This window comes from Elaeis guineensis, chromosome 16, assembly GCF_000442705.2.
Source record: "Elaeis guineensis isolate ETL-2024a chromosome 16, EG11, whole genome shotgun sequence".
NCBI classification, from domain to species: domain Eukaryota; kingdom Viridiplantae; phylum Streptophyta; class Magnoliopsida; order Arecales; family Arecaceae; genus Elaeis; species Elaeis guineensis.
Genome location: NC_026008.2, coordinates 15,651,821 through 15,677,702, shown reverse-complemented (window position 1 = coordinate 15,677,702; position 25,882 = coordinate 15,651,821).

Below are 25,882 nucleotides of genomic sequence, written 5' to 3'. Positions count from 1 at the left end.
TTGACTATAACAATCAAAGCATAATTAAATTAAATTTAGATAAGAAGAATATCTATAGTGCTAATCTCAATTTTCATAGAGCTTCCACTAGGTGCCTAAGTGTTCGCACTCCAACGGTGATCCACACAGAAGTTCAGCCAAGAACAGCACTCCTTCTTGAACCTTGCTTCAAGAGTTCTAGCCCTTAAAACTTGACTAGCCTTGTATCGATCAAGTTTCTCCAAGATCCTAACTCGACCCTCTCGAAACTTTCTTTGAAGTTCTAAATTCTCTCTTTTAGGACCTTCCCCACCCTTGTCTGGACCTGATTAGGCTTTATCTTAAGTGCCAAAGCCTTGTCCTAAAACTAAGAGGGGATGTAAGAAAGAAAGGAGAGCAATCAAGAGAAAAATGAAAAGCAGATTGAATGTCTGGAACATCCGACATGCCACCTATTTATAGGTGTCAGGGGGATGTCAAAACAGAATACATGCTCCATTTCAAATGTCCTATCTGATCTGCATATCAAGGATTTAAGTGTCTTCAGATAGAAGGACTCTTCAGCCTTGATACGTCGATCTGAATTCTCACTTGCTCACGCATCCGAGGAGCGATGCTTTTGCATCCCATCAAAAATCAAAAAAATCTAGAACTTACCATGTGGCAAGAGGATTAAATTTTGATTTCAAAACATCAGATAAGGAAAGGAGAGACACCCCCTTTAGAAGGATTTAAATTGATGTCCGTCCACCCTCTTTTCTTATCACCACGTGCGCGCACAAGGGGTCGCCTTTGGCATCCCTTTGACCATGAGATATACTTGGAAAAAATCTAGATAATTATCCATATATAAGTTGATCAAATGAGAAATGTTATCTGATAAGTGGTATTCCATTTAAAATAAATTTGATCAGTAGAAGGACTCTCCAAATGTGAGGAGTCATGTGAGTCAATCTGCGTGCGTGCTGAGTATCTAGATTTCTTTTCAATTTTCAACATCCCAAAAAATCCAAAAAAATTACAACTCATGCTTTGAGATATGTACCAGAGGATGGAGGATGATGTGGGCTGCCACACACATCTAAATCCCAAGCCAAAAGGACTCCATCCTTCTACTCATGCAAATATGCGCACGCCCTCATCTTTTGCGTACCAAGAGTCCAACCAAGCTTGGACTCTTGGTTAGGATGCCCCACAAGGCAATGTGGCTCCTTCCAAAGCAGCCACACCTTGATCCAAATCCAATTTGACCTATTGCTCAATTTAGTTTGATCAAAAAAGAAGATTCGAACCGAATTTGAATCCGATTCAAGGAGCTAAAATTTTCACATGTGCTAGCATATTTATCAGAGACCCTGATTAGATCCAAAATTCCAATCAACCTTATCAAAAGGGTCCTTGATCAATTTTTTTATATGTGTGATCTTTTGGATTCTACATCTAGCTAGTAGTAGTCTAGATGTAGGTTGACTTAATTTGATTAGACTCCAATCTAACCAATTTAGGTCCAATCGAGCTAATCCAAGTTCAACAATTAGAATCTTTTCTAATTGGCGATCGAATTAAACTCTGTAATTCGATCAAACTTACATGTCAAGATTGATGTCTAGTAATATATCATGACTATCTAGAAGATATAAAATTTGATAAAAATATCAAATATATCCTTCAGTGGTAAATTATCATGCAATCTAATCCTTTGATTATCCCTGCATCCCGAATATGTTTATGAGTATGAAATAATATCAAACTTAAATGCATATTCATATTGATTCTCTATCAATCAATGATGACTTCAATGATGAAGCATTAGAAACTCTTTCTAATCTCCAATCTACTTTTGGCCAAAAAATTTTTTTGAGTCATCTAGAGATGAGAATTCACAGGATGCGATCTCCTCTTACTAAGAGTGATTGATTCCTTGTTGACCGACTCACAACCTTCATACATACTTCACCATATCTAGAATATCCTATACATGTCTTAATGCCATGCTTGAGTATGAATCAAAATATGGGTTCATGTGCACAAGATTCTATGATGATCTCAGGTTTAAAGATCACTTGCACAACTCTCACTTAGAGAATCATCTTTGACATGCAAGTAAGACTTCCATAAGATATTTCCTGTCGATGAGTCAATTCAATGGACTCATATCCAAATGAGCACCCACATCCTTGTGTTAGTGTCCCTACACAAGTGGCTAGTGAGATCAGCCATCCTCTTCATCGAGCGTACATAGGATATTCCAGTCTTTTCAGAACACTGATCCCCAACTCAATGCTCTCATGATCAGAAATTTTTAAGATTTTAGGTCTCACTTGCATGATCCATTCATGTCTCCTAAAATCATTGTCTTAATCTTTAAGGTTCATCATAATCTTTGACATAATAAGATGCAGCTAAAATGATGGATCAATATCTCATTTTATTATCAAAAAATAAATATTATTGCATGAGTTGAAAAATTATAAAGAAAAATCCCATCGCAACATGCATATGATTGGCTTGTAGGATACTCTTCTTTCAATCTCTCGCTTGCACTAAAGCCAATTACCTCTGTATTTCAGTCCCATACAATCAAGATGGCGATCAAATAGCTGTTGTGGTATGGCCTCAGTGAATGGGTCTGCTATATTATTTTTTGTTTCAACTCATTCAAAGACAACATCTTGTCTCTCTACAATTTTTCGAATGAGGTGGAAGCGTCTGAGGATGTGCTTGGATCTTTGATGAGATCTAGGTTTGTTAGCGATAGGATCGTAATATTGTCGTTAGGACACCGTGCTTATCAAATTAATTCTAACTTCAATAAAAATTAAAAATATATAGAGAGTAGCGAGTCGAGTCGAATCCACAGAGAAGACAGTACTTTAATTTGAAATCTTTGATTTTATAAAAAAAAAATTCAAGAAAATAATTTTAAGTCTAAAAATAAAATTAAAAGTATAAAAAATAAATTCGATAGTAAGATCTACTATTTAGATCCTAGCTTCTACTTATCATAAAAATAAATAATAAAAATTTAAAGAGCATAAAAATAAATTGGTACTAAGATTTACCAACTAGATTTTAGCATCTACTTACAATAAAAATAAAAGATAAGAATTTAAAGTGCAAGAAAATAAATTTTATATTAATTAAAATTAAAATTTAAGTATAAAAAATTTTAAAAAATAATAAATTAAAATAAAATTATAATAAAGATCTGAAGTCGATCAGTGCAGTCTCATTGAAAAGATGGTTAACGACCTCCCCTTCTTCCTTCGTACTTAATGGAGCGAACTGACTTTTCTTCCTCTTCTCCTTGAATCCCTAAACCTCACTAATTTTTTTATTTTTTTATTAATTTTTTATGCTCTTTTCTCTTATTCCCGGACCCCCTATTTATAGGTAAATTTTTCACTTTTTTTTGGTAGCAAAAGGAGTTCTAAAACCCTTAGAAATCGTATTATACCCATATCATTTTATTCTGGCCGCTGGATCTTTATTGGACCACCCAGATTAGATCAAAAAAATCTCATTTAAATTTTTCTCTTGATCAAGAACTCTATCAGCTGGTCGATCATGCATCGGATGAAATTTGGGCCGTTGATCAGCACTACGCTCTTCCTATTCTTAGTTGGGATGAACACCAGCTGTCGAATCAAGCTTCAGATTGAGTTTCGACCATCGGATCATGCTCAAATTTTTTTCTTCTGGTTTAGTTTTTAGTCAGCAATCGATAGCAACCATTGGATCTCATTTGAGATTAATTTGGACCATCGGATCGTGCACTGGGAGTGGGGCACCACTGCGGGATATGATAACGCGCGTCCTTAGCCGTCTGATCTGGTATTTGGAGCGATACCAGCCATCTGATCGCATGAAAACTCTTCCACCCATCATAGACTGCATAGTGGACTGCAAGACTTCCTGTGGACCGTGCCATTGAATCTGTGGACCGAGCGGTCGGTCCACCATGCATCGAAGGCTATAAAAATTATTTTTTTTGGGTATTTTGACTTGATTTCACTCTGATTTTGTATCTGAAAAATAAAAAATAATATGCATTAAATTGCTCATTAATTCTTCATTATTTTGGTGCTTAAATTGCTCAATTAATTTGACTTTTATTTTTCATAAATATACTCTAATTTTATATTTTTTTAAAATTATTTATTTTTATAAAAAAATCTAATTTATTTATGAAATTAAATTTTTTAGAAGATGTTAGCATCATAAATTATCAAAAAATATCTACAATAAATTTAAAAATATATGACTTATCACACCTCTCAACTTGAACTTTGCTCATCCTCAAGTAAAGAAAAGATTTAGAATTAAGTACTGTTTAACTTAAAATTTTGAATTTTATCAGGTAATTTTCAAAAAAGACCACTGATGTTTAGTAGAGCGTAAATAAGGTATGTCATTGGAGTATTAATACTAATCAATATGAAAGTTAATCTAAGAACATTAAATCTTTTTTAAATTTTTTCTAAATTATCCTATCTTTATCTCCAAATCATTAACCTTCATATGGATGAGTATATTGTTACTTCCATCCTTTATTTATTATAAAAAAATATCTTCACATTGCTCACTTTTTGATGTGAACCACAATGCTTACTTAGGTGAAAGAGTTTAGTTACTCAATGGGAGACAAATATTTAGATTTTTTTTTTTAACATTGTACTGCTATTAAGTGTCTTAACCCCTTAAGCTTTTTGTTTGACCCATATAGCAAGTTTTCAGTTAGTGACTCCTGAACCAGATGGCTTTAGGACATTAGGTATAGAATATCCCTCGAACTTACTTGGTCGAATCAAATAGGCTACAAGTTAAAACTAGCTTTACAACAAAACTTTTTTGTCCTTCATACCTTTTGATGCGAAACTCAATGCTTACTTAGGCAAAGAGGCCTGGTTACTCAACATGAAGTATTTGAAAACTTTTTTTTTTTATTTTTTTATATGAAAAAATATATAGTTACCTTATACAAGTCCATAAAAAGTAAACTCTTCTTTAATACTAGTAAAAAAATTTAGAAATACTTAAAAAAAATATTTAAGTTCTAAACTTAACTCTTTATTGAGTTTTCTTAATACTTGATCCCTCGATATCTCACAAACTCTCAGTTCTGTACATCAATTTTTTTTAAAAAATACTTGATTTAACTCAATTTTTAAGTATAATCAGATGCTTAAATACTAAATACTAACTTACTTGAGGACTTTAAAAATTTAAAAAAATTTTATTCTCCCCTCCAAATTAATTGACATTGTCCTCAATGGAGTAGAGAAAATGAAAGGTAGATACAAAGAGAAAAAAAAAGGAGAGATGTCACTTGATCCAGAAGTCTTTTCAAAATTGATTCTCTTCTTAACCAATATTGTCTTCAAATCTCTACAAAAGATATGAAGTAAAACTCAATTAACCTAAACAAAATACAAAAGATATCAAAAGCAAAAGCTGGGTTGCCTCCCAAAAAGTGCTAAGTTTACCGTCTTCAGTCAGATCAATGCAGATTTATCCTCACTTACCTCGTGTCAAATATTGGATTAACAAATTCTAGTGGGTAGGGTGGGGGAGGTGAATCAAATAGGGTATTCACCTCCTGGACTTGAATTTCTTCAATGGGCTCATCCCAAAAATCATCTTTTATTAATTCAAAGGAGGAATCAATTTCAACTATTTCATCTATTAAATCAATTACCGAATAGTTTTTCTCCTAAGTGTATTTTGAGGCATTAAAAATATTAATTTTCACCTTTTGGTCCCTAAAAGAAATATCCATGGCTCCTATTTTAAAATTGATATTGGCATTGGCAGTGGCTAAGAATGGACGACCTAAAATTATAAAATTTTGATTCAGCTCCTAGGATGGTTCCATATCAAGTAGAAAAAAGTCTATTGAAAAATAATATTGATTCACTCTAGCTAAGACATCCTCAATTAGACCACGTGGCATCTTTACAGATTTATCGGCTAATTGCAAAATAACCGATGTGGGTTTCAGTTCTCCTATCCCAAATTTTTATAGATCGGGGTTGGAAGTAGGTTGACATTAGCTCCTAAGTCTAACAAGGCTCGATCAAAGGTGATGCCTCCTATAACACATAAAATCAAAGGAGCACCAGGATCTTTCATTTTCTGAGGTAATGGATTCAACAGGACTGTACTAACATCCTCAGACAGCATTATTCTCTTCATGGTTTGTGACTCACACTTTTGGATGCAAAGTTTCTTAAGAAATTTAGTGTAAGCCAGGACATGTGGCATCACATCTGGGAGAGGTAGATTAATGTGAACTTGTTTAAATAACTCCATTAGTTCCTCATTGTGTGCTCTTTGCTTTTTGTGGAAAGAACCGGCTTCTAGGGCTGAAGAGAACGGGACTCTTGGTTTATATGTCTCGGGTAACTCATTTGTTCTCTTCTTTTTTTTGTCTTTTTCACTTAGATTAGTACCAATTTTGGGCTCAGGTTCTTCTATTGGGTTAGTCTTAGTATTAACCTCTTCTTTCAAGTTTTCATTTTGGCTAGCATCAGTACTAGCTTCTCTCACCTGATCTTGATATGTGTCCTTAAGAATCTTACCACTTCTAAGCTCAAAAATTACTTTGGCATTCTCAAATTGGAGATTCTTAGGTGGGATATTGGATTGATGACTAGGTCGAGGTGGTTGATGGGTGGATGGATTGTTCCTTGGATTTGGTATCGATTGGCTTAGCAATTGACCTAGTTCTCTTTTCATAGTAGACTCAGCTAATTATCCTATTTGTGCTTCTAGCCTAGCGATAGGTTGTTGTTGGGTCATAATCAATTGTTGGAGTTGGTTAAATCTATCGTCGACTAGATTGGTCTGTTGAGGAGGTGGGTATGATGGCTGATTGTGATATAGTGACTGGGTAGGCTGACTAGGCTGACCTCTATTATAGGCATAATTCTGATATTGGGGCCTATTCTAAAAGTTTTGCTCAGGAGGAATTTGGATCTAGGCCTGAATCTGTTAGGGACTCCAAAAAAAATTGGTGTAGTTCCTCCAACCTGGATTATATGTATTTGAGAATAGGTCATTGACAGGTTTGGAGTAACCTTGGGCAGCTTGAACTTGTTTATTGGATGAAAGATGGAAACTGTGTAGCCATAGGACATTCCTTCACATGATGGGCTAGGCTAGCATAGATAGAATAAATCTTCAGATAATTAGAAGGTGGTGTATATTGCGCAGGAGATTATTGATCTAGGGCTAGAAACTGATCTAATTTCTGGATAAAAAAGTTGACTTTATCTAATTTTTGAGCTATTAGGTTCAAGTCAGCCTTAGAACTAGAGTTTGTTTATTTGGTCTCAAAAGTTTTTGCCTACTTTTGGTGAGGGATCGATCTTTCCTAGAAAGATAATGAAGCATGGTTGATCAAGTTTTCACTCAAAGTGTTGGGTATAAAATACCCCCCAGCAGAAGTTTGCATCAGGAGTGATCCTCCCGGGGTTCTACCGACGTCCGACCTTGGGCGACATCTTTTCGAACCTCTCCGACGGTCGAGCTTCCGCAATGTTCCCAAGTTCTGCTGACATATGAACTCCTGCCGCATCTCCCGGGCTTCTCCAGTGATAAGCTTCTTCGGCTGTCCATCAAGCTGCTCCAAGTGCTCTCTGGATTCTACCATCGACCGATCTCCTACAAGGGTCAACCATTCTCTGGATCCCTTCCGGATCTTTTCCGACAGGATTCAATCGACTCCAATTCAAATTTCTTCCAGAACTACATCAGTTCGTTAGTGGCTGAACTTTCCCAACAGCAGATCTCCACGACGGACGGGCTCCATCCAAGTTCCTACGGCGGTCGACCGCCTTCTGGGTTTCATCCGGGCTCCTACGGGAGCCGGACTTCTTCCCTGAACTCCTACTGCAGGTAGACTTCGTCCGGGCTCCTACGGGAGCCAGACTTCAGCCCTGAGCTCCCATTACAGGTAGACCTGATCCGAATTCTTACAAGGGCCGAACTCCGAGCCTCTGCTACAAGCGATCTACTTCGAGCTTCTGCTACAAGCGATCTACTCTGAGCTTCTGCTATAAGCGATCTACTCTGAGCCTCTGCTACAAGCAATCTACTCCGAGCTACTACTACAAGCGGTCTACTTCAAATTTCTACTACGAGCGGTCCGCGTCGGATTTCTACTATAAGCCTCCACCTGAGCTTTCCTTGTGAACGAATTCCTTCCGGACTTCTATTGCAGGCAGGCTTCGGTCGAGCTTCCTCAACAAATGATCCCCATCTGGACTTCTGCGGGAACCAGACTCCGATCGAACTTCTGTAGCGGACAGATTTCGGACGAACTCCTACGACGCACGGGCTCCAGCAGCCAAACCCCTCCAGTGGGTGAATCTCTCCAGCGCCATCCAACATCCGCTGCCGGTCGACCTTCTACCAGATTCTGTGTGAAACTAAACTCCGCCCACAGAAAGCCCCTGACCAAGCTTCTACAGCAGATGATCTTCGACTGCAGTACTAGCACCCAAGGCACCCAACGGTAGAAGGCTCGCCAGCAACATCCGAGCTCCTCTTAGACGGAGAGCTACCCCTCTCCACCAGACACCCCAACCGAGCTTGGACCGACGGGCCTGGACTCCCTGGCAGGCCACAGTGATGGCCACGACTTTGCTCCACGTCCTGCAATGGATCCCACGTGGCTCCATCATGCTCTGGCAAGTCACGACAATGGACATCGCTCCACTCTCCATAACAGGCTCCACGTGGCAGGCCACGACAATGGCCACGACGCCACTCCACTACTCCCCGTAACAAACTCCTCATGGCCCTGAACGGCCCACCACTAGGAGGTTACAGACGTCACTGTCAATCTATTACGCCCTCCGCCTATAAAAAGGAGACCCCCAGATATGTTATTCTCTATGCTCTAATCTCTATCTAAAAACTCTGCTAAAAATTTTTGTTCGAGCACTCCATTCTTGTTGAGACAGAGAATTGACTTGAGCATCGGAGGGTCTTGCTGGAGCACCCCCAACTCCGGTTTAGACTTTCTTTGCAGGTCCCGGCGGCGACCACAACTCCCTCGACTCCAGCTTCTCCGACGTCGGTGGATTTTTGCACCAACAGGATTGGCGCAAGAGGAAGGGCGCATGTCTTCGCAGTACCCTTGTTCTTAAAGGAGCACTCAACGGGACTACCTCCGATCATCTTCTCCGATATCTCCTCCTCTGGTTGCCTGCCTGATCTCCACCTGATGCCTCTCCGAAGGGCATCCACCAGGCGGTCAACGGCCTCTGCGGCCAGATCTCAGTGAGATCCGCAAGCCCCGGCCTCATCTTCGGTTTTTCAGGCTCCTCCTCCTCCGACGATGGCAGTCGGCATGGAGTAGTTTGACCTGCTAGTTCAATAGGTCAGAGGCCTCACCGAAGCAGTGCAGGCCATGCAGCAGCAGCCACAGCAGCCACAGGCATCGGTGCGGCTAGAAAGAGCATCGTCGGAGTTCCAGAACCTGACGATCGGGCGGGCCACATGGGCCAGCCACCCTGTCTTTCCCAGAAAAGAAAAATAGAAGGTAGAGAGTCCTCCGTCCGATCATGATTCAACCCCCAGAGAGTCCCTACCTCCGCTCCACTAGAAAACCCTCGAGGCCCGCAATCAAGAGGACCTCCTGGATTAGAGATTCCAGGAGATGAATCGACGGATCGAAGAGCTCCGCTGTGCTCCCACTGCTTACGGTGAGGACATCTGCATTGACCCTCCTTTCTCTCAAATGATCATGCAGGAACCAATCCCGCTGAACTTCAAGCTCCCCCAATTCGAGAGCTACGATGGGACCTCGAACCCAGTCGACCACCTGGAGGCCTTCCGGACCATGATGCTGCTCCATGGTGTGACAGACGCCATCTTGTGTCGAGCTTTCCCGTCAACCTTGAAGGGAGCAGCAAGGAATTGGTACTCGACATTGAAGTCAGGTACAATCTTCTCCTTTGACCAGATGAGTCACCAATTCGTGGCTCATTTCGTCAGCAGCCAGCATCCCCGGTGAGGTTCGGAGTCCCTCATCAACATCAAGCAAAAGGAGGGAGAATCCATCTGAGCTTACGTCAACCGCTTCAACGCCGCCGCCCTGGAGGTCCGGAACCTGGACCAATCGGTTGCAATGGCCGCCTTAAAGAGTGGCCTTCAAAAGAATGACCTCCTCTTCTCCTTGGAAAAGAAGTATCCCAGAGACTTTGCCGATCTGCTGGCTCGGGTCGAAGGATATGCCCGAGCGGAGGAAGCCTTCAAGCTGAAGGATGAGGAAGCCACGAAGGAGCGGCAGGCAGGCGACTCCAGCAAGCCCACAGTTGAAAGAGGGCCGAGTGAAGCTCGGCCACGTTCTCGGACTCCTCCTGGGCTCAAGTGCACCCAGACTCCTTCCCGAGCATGCAGGCAGAGAAGCCTGGACCGCAGGGTTCAGCGGGGCTCTCCCCCAAGAAGATTCCGTAGCTATGCCCCCCTCAACGCATCGAAAACCCAGGTGCTGATGGAGGTCAGGGAGCAGCTCCCAAGGCCAGAAAGGATGCGCACGCACCCCAAGAAGTGCAATCCTAACAAGTTCTGCCTCTACCATCGTGACCACAGCCACGACACAGAGGAATGCATTCAACTCCGAGATGAGATCGAGGAGCTCATCAGATGAGGTCGGCTCGACAGGTTCATTCGGCACTGGCCTGAGGGTAGAGAGGATCGGCCAAGGGCCCTGCCACAACCTGAGCCGCCGAGGAGGGAAGAGCAGCCCGGAGATCGGCCTCCAATTGGGATCATCAACTCCATCTCTGGAGGATCTCGATTGGGAGCAGACCTTCTACGACCATGGGATTTGAAAAACCTGTAAATGTATTACTAACGACTTTGCTTTAAATCAAGATTCCTTTCAGATTTGCATATGTTTCCCTTTTGGCATGGACTCGTAACGACAGGGGATAACCCCTTCAGACAACGAAAACAAAGCCATGTTAGGAATAGGAGGAGAACCTTGTCCTAACATGGGCAAAGTTGAAAGTTCGGTTATTTTAGACCGAACAGGGGGAGAGGCCCATATAACGGCCCTTATGTGCCCCCACAGTCCTGTTAGGGACAAGAGGAGAACCTTGTCCTAACATGGGCAAAGTTGAAAGTCCGATTATTTTAGATCGGATGGAGGGAGAGGTCCATATAACGGCCCTTATGTGCCCCCACAGTCCTGTTAGAGACAGGAGGAGAACCTTGCCCTAACATGAGAAAAGTTGAAGGCCCGGTTCTCCTTAGACCGGATGGGGGGAGAGGCCCTGCAACGCCCATATGTGCCCCCACAGCCCTGTTAAGGACAGGAGGAGAACCTCGCCCTAACATGAGCAAAGTCAAAGGCCCGGTTCTCCTTAGACCGAATGGGGAGAGAGGCCCTGCAATGCCCATATGTGCCCCCACGGCCCTGTTAGAGACAGGAGGAGAACCTCGCCCTAACATGAGCAAAGTCGAAGGCCCAATTCTCCTTAGACCGGATGGGGAGAGGGCTCTGCCATGCCCTTATGTGCCCCCACAGCCATGTTAGGGACAGGAGGAGAACCTCACCCTAACATAAGCGAAGTTGAAGGCCTGATTCTCCTTAGACCGGATGGGGGGAGAGGCCCTACAACGCCCGTATATGCCCCCAAAGTCCTGTTAGGAACAGGAGGAGAACCTTATCCTAACCTGAGCTGAAATCGACTACATCAGGGATAGGAGGAGAACCTCATCCTGACCCCAACTAAGATCCGATCATTCAAGATCTGATAAGAAAAAAGAGAACCTTCTCGACGGCCCCTCTATGCTCCTGCAACCCCGTAAAAAGTTAGGGAGAACCCTTACTTAAAAAGAGAAGAAGGAGAAAGAGAAAGAGAGATCAACGGTCATGAACGAAAAGGCAAATCAACACGACAATGGCTAGGAACCTTCAAATGATGTCGACGTCGAACAAATCAAAAGACACAAGAAATTCAGTAACGATGACCTAATACAAAAATGAACAAGAAACCTTCAGACAACATCGACATCGAACGAGACAAAAAATGAAAGAAGTCCGACGGATGACAATTCAACACAACGCGCAGATAAGGTAACAAAAAATCTTCTTTTTATTTCATTAACAAGGTATACGTTACAGAGCTCAGAAGGCCCCAAAAGAAAAAAAAAAGAGAAAAATGACAAGAACAGAAAAAGAGGACACATAGAAGGACGGAAGGCAAAAAGAGCCCTAAGGGGGCCCGACTTCTTCCGACTTCGAACTTTCAACTTCGACCCTCATCAGGGAGTGCCTTAAGCTTTCAACTTCTTCTTCCAATTCTTTCTCCCTCATTAGCATCTCCATATACCTTCGATGAAACCGTTGGCTTTCGTTCTCCACCTCTCAGAGCCTTTTTCTCAGGACCTCGGACTCCGCCTCCACGTCCTTGATCGCCTGCTTCTCGTATAGTAGCTGGATCTTCAACTACTGCAGCTCGATCCTCCCCTCCTCAAGGGCAACAGATAGCTCTTTTATGGTTCCTCTCAGGGATTAGAGTTCGTCAGGGTCCCGAGCAGGGACGGGTTGGGCTCCTTCAGATAACTGTCTTTGAAGGTGGACAACCTCGTCGGTCGCCATCCTGAGCTTCCTCCTGTAGTCGTCCACCTGCTTGCACCAGTCGGCCCGGTATGCATTGTAGTTTGCCTCGGCATCCTAGAGCTGTTGCTGAAGGTCTGAGAACTTCTTCGACCATTCTCGATTGTGGTCGGCCCGAGTCGAAAGCCAGGACGAACTTCCTTTCAGCTGGCCGATCTTCTCCCGTGCAGCCGACAGCTCCTCTCCAAGAGAGCTGATCTTGGAAGCCTGAGCCCAAGATCGGTCACTGGCACGCTTCTTATGTTCCTCGAGCTCCTTCTCAAAGTTTGCCTTCCTCCGGCTGTAATCCATGATCCCTTTTACGTGGAGGTTCCGGAAGTAGGTGGCCTCCACAGTGGCCTCTGAGTGGCTCTCCCTCAGCCTACGAAGTTCATCCTCCATCTCCCTTGACTTTTCTGTTAAATGGTGGACTTTTTTCCTCAGATGTCGGATCGTGGACCTCAGCAGAACTCCCTGTGGCAAGGGAAGCACTTCGGCAGGACACTACCATCGGGAGACAAAAGCGTCAAGGCGTGGCTCATTGCAGAAAGAAAAAAAAAGAGAAGGAAAGTTCCCCATAAGGAGGAGCTCAATTTTATTGATTGAATGTCTCTTAAAGACAAAAGGAAAAAGAAAAACCACAGTGAAAGAAAAATACAAAGTCAGAGGTCTCAGACCTCCGAAGTAGGAGTTGGGGAGCCCGATGTTCTTGGAAGGGGGGCTGCGGTGGTAGCGACAGTAGAAGAGGGCCCGGCTTCATATTCAGATGCCTCATCCAAGAAGCTGAAGTCGAGCTCAAAAAATTTCTTAACCATCTTCTCTTGGCAGAGCTCGAATCCTTTGATGAATGTATCTTGGCCGAACTCGACTTTCAGGTCCCTCATTTCAGCAGAGACCTTGAACTCCTCCACCGCTTGTCCCCTGGCCTCCGAGATCAAAATTGGAATCTACTCTGTCAAATTTGCAACTTCGGCCTCCGGCTTCCTCACCATCTCCTCCGAGGCCTGCTTTTCTTTCTCAAGTGCCTCTTGAAGGTTGGCTACCTCGGCATCCTTTTCCTTGAGGCAGGCGGCCTCATCCTGGTGACCTTCCTCCGCCTGGATAGCGTCCCTCCTCGCCTTGTTCATCACCTCGATGTTGGTGAGGAGCTGGTGTCTGATCTGCAAGGGCGGCCAGAAGGTCAGAGTGAAAGCTGAGAAGTTATTTGAATGAAGGAGTGAGGGGAAGGAGGAAAGTGAATCTGCTTACCTCGAGAAAAGATCCCAGAGAGTCCTAAACCCGCTGTTCGGGATCGGCACGAACGATCTTCTGGATGACTTCGGGCAGGACGCACCCATCGACCAATCGCTTTATCAGACCCCTGTCATTAAAGAGATTCTCTGCCGGCTCTTCCTCGGTGCCATGGGATTCTTCGATGGCAGCTCGGCGGCTGTTGACCCTGCGGGCCACCGTCTTCTTTCTCCTCCCTCTCTTAACCCCTGGTACCTCCTCGGAGCGGGCCCTCGAAGCGGGAACCTCGACGAGAGAACTCCTTGAAGAGGCTCGAGAAACTGGAGGCTCGACATCTGAAGGAACATCGACAGTGGGGGCCGTCTGGGCAGGCGTGGCCGAGCTCGTCTCCTCTGCTCTGGCCTTCTTTGCTGACTCGGAGGCCGCAGCGCCTTTTCTTTTACGAACCTTGAGGCCCCTGGCAAGCATCCGTGCTGCTTCGGTGTCCATTACTAAAAAAAAAAAAGAGAGAGAAAAAAGAGATTAGCAATGGAGTAAAAAAAAAAAAGAAAAGGGGGAGAGAGAGAAAAAAAGAAGAAGAAAAGAAGAAGAAAAGGAAAGATGGAATACTCACAGGATCCAGGGGACTCAAGCCGATGTTGAACAGAAATTGCTCCTTCAGAAGGTTGGGAAGGGAAGGAGTTGGATAACTAAGAAGTTTTCGGGCGGCTTGAAGGTCGTCCTCCCCCAAGCTCGGAGCCCGACGGATGGAGTCCCTCAGGGATCCCCAAGGGGGCAATCCCAGCGTCAAGGTCGGGCATTGGACGTAGAGGTACTTCCCCTTCCAGTTATGGATAGAAGAGGGAGCGCCTTTCAGCAACCCCTTCTTGCCAAACTGGGGGGAGAAGTACCACCAGTCCTTTGCCGAGGGGTGGCACTTGAAGGTGTAAAAATACCTAAACAAAGGAAGAGATGGCTGAACTTCAACTATGTGGCAAAGGGAGAGGAACCCTATCAAAAACCTAAAGAAGTTCGGCACGACTGAAGCTAAAGAAATATCTAAAAAATGGAAAAGAGCGACGACGAAGGACGAAAGTGGGAGCCGAAGCCCAGCACGGAAGGCCTCCTGGTACAGATAGAAACGGCCAGGAGGGGGGTGCTAGCCCGATCGGCGGGGCCAGGAAGCTCCAGATCATACTCCGGAGGAACTCCATACTGAACCCTTATCAGTAAAAGTTTGTCCGGAGTCAAAGAATAGGGAATGGCATCCGACGCAAAAATTGGATGAAGCACAGCCCTAGATATGGGTTCATCTACAGTATGAGGGTTCCGAGGGACTGAGACAGACGAACTCCTGGAATCGATAGAGGCGGAGGTGCCAGAAGACATTTCAACAAAAACCCTAAAAATCCTAGAAAAATCAGGAGAAATAAGAGATGAAAGGTCCATGGGGAACCAGACAGGTGGAATGCGGCAGGAGAAAAATGAAGAAGGAGGAACACCTAAATGATGAGAGAAGGAACAAAAGTTCTGGAACTAACCCAAGCTGCTCCGAAGGATGCAGAGATGTAGGGACAGGGATGACTCGAAGAACACCTAGGGCCAAAACAGATGCCGAGGAAGGTCAGAGCTCTCAGAAAGAAGACGGGCACCAACAGGACTTTCAGGCAAAATGAAACTCCCGGAGGAAAAAGGGCGGGTTTAAATAGACCCTGGGATCCGGTGTTATAATGATTGCGGATCTCCCCAGGCTGACCCATGTTCGTCACGTGTCCCACTCGCCACAGCAGGCGGCTAAAACCGGCTGACAGCTGGCAAGGCCATTATTGCGCCGTACCTAGAGCAATGCTCCAGCGGGAATTTCAAAAAGTCTCTTCGGGTTGCCCCATTTTGAAAAGACTCTGACACACGTGCATTAAATGCCAGGATATCTGGGGGCGATTGCGCACAGAATTCAAAGGAGCAACTTCGGTTGTGAAAATTTCTCTATACTTCCTTCATTCGAAACTCGAACTCGAAAGTAGGGGGACTGGTGTTGGGTATAAAATACCCTCCAGTCGAAGTTTGCATAAGGAGTGATCCTCTCAGGGTTCTACCGACGTCCAACCTTGGGCGACATCTTTCCGAACCTCTCCGACGGTCGAGCTTTCGCAATGTTCTCAAGTTCTACTGACGGATGAACTTCTGCCGCATCTTCCGGGCTTCTCCAACGATAAGCTTCTTCGACTATCCATCAGGCTGCTCCAAGTGCTCTCTGGATTCTACCATCGATCGATCTCCTACAAGGGTCAACCGTTCTCCGGACTCCTTCCGGATCTTTTCCGACAGGATTCGATCGACTCCAATTCGAATTTCTTCCAGAACTACGTCAGTTCGTCAGTGGCCGAACTTTCCCAATAGCAGATTTCCATGACGGATGGGCTCCATCCAAGTTCCTACGACGGTCGACCGCCTTCTGGGTTTCATTCGGGCTCCTACGGGAGCCGGACTTCTTCCGCGAACTCCTGCTACAGGTAGACTTCGTCCGGGCTCCTACGGGAGCCAGACTTCAGCCCTGAGCTCCCATTACAGGTAGACCTCATCTGAATTCTTACAAGGGCTAGATTCTGAGCCTCTGCTACAAGCGATCTACTTCGAGCTTCTGCTACAAGCGATCTACTCCGAGCTTCTACTACAAGCAATCTATTCCGAGCCTCTGCTACAAGCGATCTACTTCGAGCTACTACTACAAGCAGTCTACTTCAAATTTCTACTACGAGCGATCCGCATCGGATTTCTACTATAAGCCTCCACCCGAGCTTCCCTTGTGAACGAATTCCTTCCGGACTTCTATTGCAGGCAGGCTTCGGTCGAGCTTCCTCAACAAATGATCCCCATCCGGACTTCTGCGGGAACCAGACTCTGACTGAACTTCTGTAGCGGATAGATTTCGGACGAACTCCTATGACGCACGGGCTCCAGCAGTCGAACCCCTCCAGCGGGTGAACTTCTCCAGCGCCATCCAACATCCACTGCCGGTCGACCTTTTGCTGGATTCTGCATGAAACTGAACTCCGCCCACAGAAAGCCCCTGACAGAGCTTCTACAGCAGATGATCTTCGCCTTCAGTACTAGCGCCCAAGGCACCCAATGGTAGAAGGCTCGCTAGCAACATCTGAGCTCCTCTTAGATGGAGAGCTACCCCTCTCCACCAGACACCCCAATCGAGCTTCGACCGACGGGCCTGGACTCTCTGGCAGGCCATAGTGATGGCCACGACTCTGCTCCACATCCTGCAACGGATCCCATGCGGCTCCATCATGCTCTGGCAAGTCACGACAATGGACATCGCTCCACTCTCCACAACAGGCTCCACGTGGCAGGCCACGGCGATGGCCACGACGCCACTCCACTACTCCCCATAACTAACTCCTCATGGCCCCGAACGGCCCACCACCAGGAGGTTACAGACGTCGCTGTCAATCTGTTACGCCCTCCGCCTATAAAAAGGAAACCCCAGATATGTTATTCTCTAAGCTCTAATCTCTATCTAAAAACTCTGCTAAAAATTTCCGTTCGAGCACTCCATTTTTATTGAGGCAGAGAACTGACTTGAGCGTCGGAGGGTCTTGCCGGAGCACCCCCAACTTTGGTTTAGACTTTCTTTGCAGGTCCCGACGGCGACCGCAACTCCCTCGACTCTAGCTTCTCCGATGCTGGCGGATTTTTGCACCAACACAAAGTTTCAAACAAAGTATAGGCTTCATCCTCACTCTTATTTATGAATGCACCTCCACAAGATACATCTACCATCTATCTATATTGGTCACCTAAACCCTCATAGAAAGCTTGAACAATTTGCCACTTAAATAGACCATGGTTTGGGCATTTTTTAAGAAGTTCTTTAAGTCTCTCCCATGACTCATGACTTTGTTCTCCTGAAAGCTGAGCAAATCCAGTGATGGCTCACTTCATGGTGTTGGTTTAACCTATGGGATAGAATTTCTTAAGAAACTCGTGCTGCATTTCAGCCCAAGTTTAGATCAGTCTCCCTATTGTACCAAGCTATTACTTGGCTTTGTCCTTAAGCGAGAAGGAGAATAGGGTCAGTCTAAGTACATCATCTGTAAAATTTTGAATCTTTACCGTAGAACAGATTTCTAAGAACTCATCTAGATGCTTGTAAGGATCTTCATTGGTGTTCCTATAGAAAGATGGGAGCATTTAGATTGTGGTCGACTTGATCTCATAATGGCTTGCAGAGATATCAGGTAAGTGGATACAAGTCGATGGATTGTAGGTGGAAGAAATAAAATATTCCTTCATCTACCTAGGTGGTTCTTTAGGATTTCTAGCCATTTGATTTTCAAGTTTAATGTGAATCAGCCGTTCAATTTCAGGATTAGATTCAACTAGGTTAGGGTAAAGAGATTTTCTACCATGCATATACCAGTGCAAACCCTAATGTATATGGTTCAGATTTTTTCTCTCTCTTTTTTTTTAAGAAGGGAGAAAGGAAAGAGAAGAGGAAGAAAGAGAGAAGTTCTAAAGGTGAGAACCTTAAGAAAGCCCTAGACCTAAAGATGAAAGATGAGAAGAATTAGTTGTGATTAGATGTTAATTACAATCAAGTTCACAAACAATTAAACCTAGGACACCTACGGGTTTCTTAGACCTAATAGTTCAATGTAGAGTGGCTGGGCCTAGATACAAGTTAGGTCTATTCTCACTTCCTTCAACTAGCCAAAAAAGAGGTGAGGTCGTGGGGGTCCCCCTATTGTTTGCCTTAGACACCAATTGAATTGGCCAAGTAAGCTAATAGAATTAATTAAATTACCACGGGTCCACTTAGGCTTAGCCTTTGCAACCTCTTGCCTTAGACACTAATTTCAGGGGTGAGTCTAAACTAATTTTGCACTTGACTTCACCACAATACTCGAACTGAACTCAATTGATCTTAGGGGCCAATGTCTACTTAATTTTTAATTAGGCTTGGGTTAATATGGGATGCTGGTTGGTTATTTTTGGGCTAAGAAAAGGGTGATAAAATTTTCACCTTATTTTGTTAATGGGTGTTACCCTTTAGTTGATTTGAAATGAATATGCACAACCAATTTCAAACAAGAGATTCTATGCAATTAAATTAGATGTATGAAATTAATTAAACTTGAAAGCTTACCTTATCTCCAACGATCACCAAAAGTAAATCTAAGATGATGAATGCTTCTAAATAATTAAGTTTCTACTCTTATCATATGATTTTTATTAGGTTTATATGGATGAATTTTAGGTTAATTTGAAAAAAAATAGTAATTAATACTAAAAAAAAATAAAGGTTAGGGTTAGGATTGATCTCACCAAATTGAAGCATTTCACCCTTCTTTTCTTTTATTTTTTTTTTGAAAAAAAATCAAAAAAGTTAGTAAGTTATATTCACTAGAAAATTAAAGAAATCAAATATTAAAATTGGTGTCTTCCCCAACAACAATGCCAAAAATTGATAGGGTTACGATGTTATCGTTAGGGCACTGTACTTATCAAATTAATTTTGACTTCAATAAAAATTAAAAATATGTAGAGAGTAGCGAGTCGGTTCAAATCTACAGAGAAGACAGTACTTTAATTTAAAATCTATGATTTTATAAAAGAAAAAAATTTTGAGAAAAAAATTTTAAGTCAAAAAATAAAATTAAAAGTGCGAAAAATAAATCTGAACTAAGATCTACTATTTAGATCCTAACTTCTACTTACAATAAAAATAAATAATAAAAATTTAAAAAATATAAAAATAAATTGGTACTAAGATCTACTAACTAGATCTTAGCATCTACTTATAATAAAAATAAAAGATAAGAATTTAAAGTGCAAGAAAATAAATTTTACATTAATTAAAATTGAAATTTAAGTACAAAAAATTTTAAAAAATAATAAATTAAAATAAAACTATAACAAAGATCCGAAATTGATCGGTGTTGGGTATAAAATACCCCCCAGCCGAAGTTCGTGATGGGAGTGACCCTCCAGGGATCCAACTGACTTTCGACCTCCGGCAACGTCTCTTCAAACCTCCCAAATGGTCGAGCCTCCGCCACACTCCCAAGTTTTGTCGACGAGCAGGACCCCGCCAGCATCGACCAGATTCTTCGCGACGTCCGGACTCCTACGGGAGCCAGATCTCGTCTCCGACTCCAGCCACAAGCAGACTTCGTCCGGACTCCTACGGGAGCCGGACTTCATCCCCAACCTCAACTACTGGAAGGCTTCACCCGAACTCCTACGGGAGCCGAGCTTCGCCCGCGACTTCACTTACAGGTAAACTCCGTCCGGACTCCTACGGGAGCCAGACTTCGTCCCTGACCTTGATTGCAGGTGGACTTCGATCGGATTCCTACAGGAGCCAGATCTCGTCTCCGACTCCAGCTGCTGGCAGGCTTCGTCCGGACTCCTACGGGAGCCGAACTTCATCCCCAACCTCAACTGCTGGAAGGCTTCACCCAGACTCCTACGGGAGCCGAGCTCCACCCACGACTTCACTTACAGGTAAACTCCGTCCGGACTCCTACGGGAGCCGGACTTCATCTCTGACCTTGATTGCAGGTGGACTTCGACCGGACTCCTATGGGAGCCAGATCTCGTCTCCGACTCCAGCTGCAGGCAGGCTTCGTCTGGACTCCTATGGGAGCCAGACTTCGTCCCCAACCTCAATTGCTGGAAGGCTTCACCCGGACTCCTACGGGAGCCGAGCTCCACCCGCGACTTCACTTATAGGTAAACTCCGTCCGGACTCCTACGGGAGCCGGACTTCATCCCTGACCTTGATTGCAGGTGGACTTCGATCGGACTCCTACTGGAGCCAGATCTCGTCTCCGACTCCAGCTGCAGGCAGGCTTCGTCCGGACTCCTACGGGAGCCGGACTTCGTTCCCAACCTCAACTGCTGGAAGGCTTCACCTGGACTCCTACGGGAGCCGAGCTCTGCCCGTGACTTCACTTACAGGTAAACTCTGCCCGAACTCCTACGGGAGCCAGACTTCATCCCCGACCCCGACTGCGGGAAGGCTTCGCCCGAGCTCCTACGGGAGTCGGGCTCCGGGCTCCACCCACGACTTTACTTGCAGACTTCGTTCGGACCTCTACGGGAGCCAGACTCCGTCTTCTACTCCGATTGCAGGCAGACTTCGTCCGGACTCCTATGTGAGCCAGACTCCATCTTCTATTTTTGACTGCAGGAAGACCTCGTCTGAGCTTCTACAGGTGCCGGACTTCACTTCTGACTCCAGCTATCGACTCCAACCGAACTTCAGTCGACAAGTCTGGACCCCCTGGCAGGCCACAGTAATGGACAGCACTGCTCCACTCCCTGCGGCGGACCCTACACAGCTCCATCACTCCCTGGCAGGCCACAATAATGGCCACGGTTCTGCTCCACTCCCTGCGATGGACCCTACGCGGCTCCATTACTCCCTGGCAGGCTGTACTAACGGCCACGATTCTGCTCCACTCCCTGACGAGTCGCGACAATGGACGCCGCTCCACTCCTCGTAACTGATTCCACATGGCGAGCCATGATGACAGCCATGACTCCACCCCATTACTCTTCATGATAAACTCCTCCTGACCATGGGCAGCCCACTGCCAGATGGTTACAAACATCACTATCAGTTTGTTGCTCCCTCCGCCTATAAAAAGGGGACCCCAGATACGTTATTCTCTAAGCTCTATTTTCTATCCCAAAACTCTGCTAAAATTTCTGTTCGAGCACTCCATTGTTGTTGAGGCAGAGAACTGACTTGAGCGTCGGAGGGTCTTGCCAGAGCAACCCCACCTCTGGTTTAGACTTTTTTTGCAGGTCCCGACGGCGACCGCGACTCCAGCTTCTCTAGCGCAAGCGGATTTTTGCACCAATAGGATTGATGCTAGAGGAAGGGCCTGAACCTTCACAGTACCCTTGTTCTTGAAGGAGCACTCAACGGGACCGCCCCTGGGCATCTTTTCTGACGTGCTCTCTTCCTCCCCCCACTCGGTCTTTGCCCGATGCCTCCCCGTAAGGCATCCACATGGTGATCCACGACCTCTACGGTCAGATCTCAGGCTCCGGCCTCACCTCCAGCTTTCCAACCCCCTCCTCCTCCTCCGACAACGATGATCGACGTGGAGCAATTTGATCTGCTGGCACAGCAGGTCAGAGGCCTCACTGAGGCTGTGCAGGCCATGCAGCAGCAGCAGCAGCCGCAGGCATCGATGCGCCTAGAAAGGGTGTCACCGGAACACCAAAATCCGATGGTGGGGCGGGCCACATGGGCCAGCCACCTCATTTTTCCTGGGAGGATGAACCCGAGGGTGGAGAGCCCTCAATCGGATCACAACTCCACCCCTGGAAGATCCCTGCCCCCATTCTGCCAGAGGACCCTTGAGACCTGAAGTCGAGAAGATTTTCTAGACCGGAGACTTCAGGAGATGAACCGACGGATCGAAGAACTCCACCACGCTCCCTTCACTTATGGTGAGGATATTTGCACTGACCCTCCCTTTTTTCAAATGATCATACAGGAACCGATCCCACCAAACTTCAAACTCCCCCAGTTCGAAAGCTATGATGGGACTTCGGACCCGATTGATCATCTGGAGGCCTTTCGGATGATGATGTTGCTTCATGGCGCATCCGACGCCATTCTATGCCGAACCTTCCCATCCATCTTGAAGGGAGCGATGAGAAATTGGAACTCGATGCTGAAGTCGGGTACCATCTTTTCCTTCGATCAGATGAGCCACCAATTTATGGCCCATTTTGTCAGCAGTCGGCACCCCCGGAAGGGTTCAGAGTCCCTCATCAATATCAAGCAGAGGAAGGGGGAGTCCATTCGGGCCTACATCAACCGTTTCAATGTCGCAGTGCTGGAGGTCCAAAATTTGGACCAATCGGTAGCGATGTCCACTCTGAAGGGCGGCCTTCAGAAGAATGACCTTTTGTTCTCCCTGGAGAAGAAGTACCCCAGGGATTTTGCTGATCTGTTGGCTCGGGCCGAAGGGTACGCCCGAGTGGAAGAAGCCTTCAAAATGAAGGATGAGGAGACTGCGAGAGAGCGGCAGGTGGGAGACTCGAGTAAGCCCGCAGTTGAAAAAGGGCCAAGAGAAGCTCGGCCATGTTCTCAAACTCCTCCCGGGCACAAGCGTGTCCATACTCCTCCTCGGGTACATAGGCAGAGAAGTCTGGACCATGGAGTTCGGCAGGGTTCTCCACCGGGAAGATTCCGTAACTACGCCCCTCTCAATGCCTCAAAGACCCAGGTACTGATGGGGGTCAGGGAGCAGCTCTCTAGGCCAGAGAGGATGCGTACACACCCCGGGAAGCGCAACCCCAACAAGTTCTATCTCTACCATCACGACCACGGTCATGACACGGAGGAATGCATCCAGCTCTGAGACGAGATCGAGGAGCTCATTCGACGAGGTCGACTCGATAGGTTCATTCGATGCCGGTCTGAGGGTAGAGAAGATCGGCCAAGGGCCCTGCCGCAACCTGAACCGTCAAGGAGGGAGAAGCAGCCCAGAGATCGGCCTCCAATCGGGACCATCGACTCCATCACCGGAGGGCCTCAAGGAGGAGCAGACCTTCCACGACCATGGGACTCGAGAAACCCGTAAATGTGCTACTCACGACTTTGCTTTGAATCAAAATTTTTTTCGACTTTGCATGCCTTTTCCTTTTGGCAGGGACTTGTTACGATTGGGGATAACCCCTTCAAACAATTAAAACAAGGTCATGTTAGGAACAAGAGGAGAACCTCGTCCTAACATGAGCAAAATGAAAGTTCGATTATTTTAAGATCGGATCGGGGGAGAGGCCCATATAACGGCCCTTGAGTGCCCCTATGGTCATGTTAGGAACAGGAGGAGAATCTCGTCCTAGCATGAGCGAGATGAAAGTCCGATTATTTTAAGATCGGATCGGGGGAGAGGCCCATATAACGGCCCTTGAGTGCCCCCTGAGCCATGTTGGGGACGGGAGGAGAACCTCGCCCTAACATAAGCAAAGTCAAAGGCCCGATTCTTTTAGATCGGATGGAGAGAGAGGCCCTACAACGCCCTTACGTGCCCCCACAGCCATGTTAGGGACAGGAGGAGAACCTCGCCCTAACATGAGCAAAGTCAAAGGCCCGGTTCTTTTAGACCGGATGGGGGGAGAGGCCCTACAACGCCCTTATGCGCCCCCACAGCCATGTTAGGGACAGGAGGAGGACCTCGCCCTAACATGAGCAAAGTCAAAGGCCCAGTTCTTTTAGATCGGATGGGGGGAGAGGCCCTACAACGCCCTTATGCACCCCCACAGCCATGCTAGGGACAGGAGGAGGACCTCGTCCTAACGTGAGCAAAGTCGAAGACCCGATTCTTTTAGACCGGATGGGGGGAGAGGCCCTACAACACCCTAATGTGCCCCTACAGCCATGCTAGGAACAGGAGGAAATCTCATCCTGACATGAGCAAAGTCGAAGACCCAGTTTTCTTTAGACTGGAAGGGGGGAAGGGCCCAGCAATGCCCATATGTACGCCTATAGCCACGTTAGAGACAAGAGGAGGACCTCGTCGTAACCAGAGCTGAAACCTGTTACGACAGAAATAGGGAAGGAACCTCATCCCGGCATCAATTAAAGTCTGGTCGTTCAAGATAAGAAGAAAAAAAGGGGGGACCTTCCCCAGCGGCCCCTTCGCAATAAGACTTCGTCCGGACTCCTACGGGAGCCGGACTTCATCCCCGACTTCGACCGTCAGTAAACTCCATCCAGACTCCCACGGGGGCCGATCTCCGCCTCCAACTTCAACTGCAGACAAACTTCGCCTGGACTCCTGCAGGAGCCGGACTTCACCCTCGGCTTTGATCAAAAGAAAACTCCGTCCGGACTCTTACGGGAGCCGGAACCTCATCCCCAACTTCGATCGCTGGTAAGCTCCATCCGAGAGCCAAATTTTGCCTCTGACTTTAATTGTAGGTAAACTCCATCCAGACTCCCACGGGAGTCGAACTTCGCCTCGACTTCGCTTACGGGAGCCGGACTCCCGTAGCCCCACCAAGAGCGGAGAAAAAATTCTAATCGAAAAAGAAAAAGGGAGGAGGGGCTAAAAAGGAAGGCGATGGACCACGTCAGTGACGAATGGAAAACAAATAGCATCGAAGACGCCGAGAACCCCATCTCAGCAAGGATTGGGATTCTTATCAAGGACCCCAGCTCTCAAGGAAGCTCTCAACACGAGCCCGAGATGAGACTTCCTCGGGGTGACGAAAGATCAGACCTCCGAGCCCGAGCCCTGATGGGGGGCACCAAACCCGAGCGGCCCCAGATAATTCTGCGGCCATGGACGAAAAGGATGGATCGATACGATGGCAATCGGGTACCTTCGAACGATGCGAAGGCCGAAAAGAAGCTCGGCAAGCGACAATTCAACACATGAGTATAAGAGGTAGCAGAAATTTTCCTTCTCATATTATTCATCCAATGTACATTACAGAGCCATTAGTTGAAGGAGAAGGACAACTAAAAGGCAAACCGACGTGACAACTACCGGCAACCTATGGACGACGTCAAAAAAAAAAAAAAAAAGAAGAGAGAAAGAAGAAGAGAAGTAAAGAGAAGAGAATACAACAACAACAATAGTAAAGAAAGGAAGTTCGACAGACAACAATTCGACGCAAAGCGCAAACGAAGTAACAAAATCTCTTTCTCATTTCTCGATTAACAAGATGTATGTTACAAGATCCGGAGGGCCAGAAAAAGAAAACATTATTACAAGACTCGAAAGGGATACACCGGAGGCCACTTCGAGCTGTAGGCTTCTCTTCCCGGTTCCATCCTTCCCAGCAGCATTTTCCAGTACGTGTGACAAGCCTCTCAACTCTCGCCCCCCGCCTCGTTCCGCTCCACCTCTGAAATCCCAACCCTAGGGGGAAAAGGATGGGATAGATTCTAGGGGGCAGCAAGGGCAACGACAGCGATGACGATGACCTGTTTCAAGAAGAACCGGAATTACCCTGGAGGCAGCGATGGCGCCGAAGACATGTGCCACCGCCATGTGCTCCATGACAACCACCATCCTGGGCATTCCG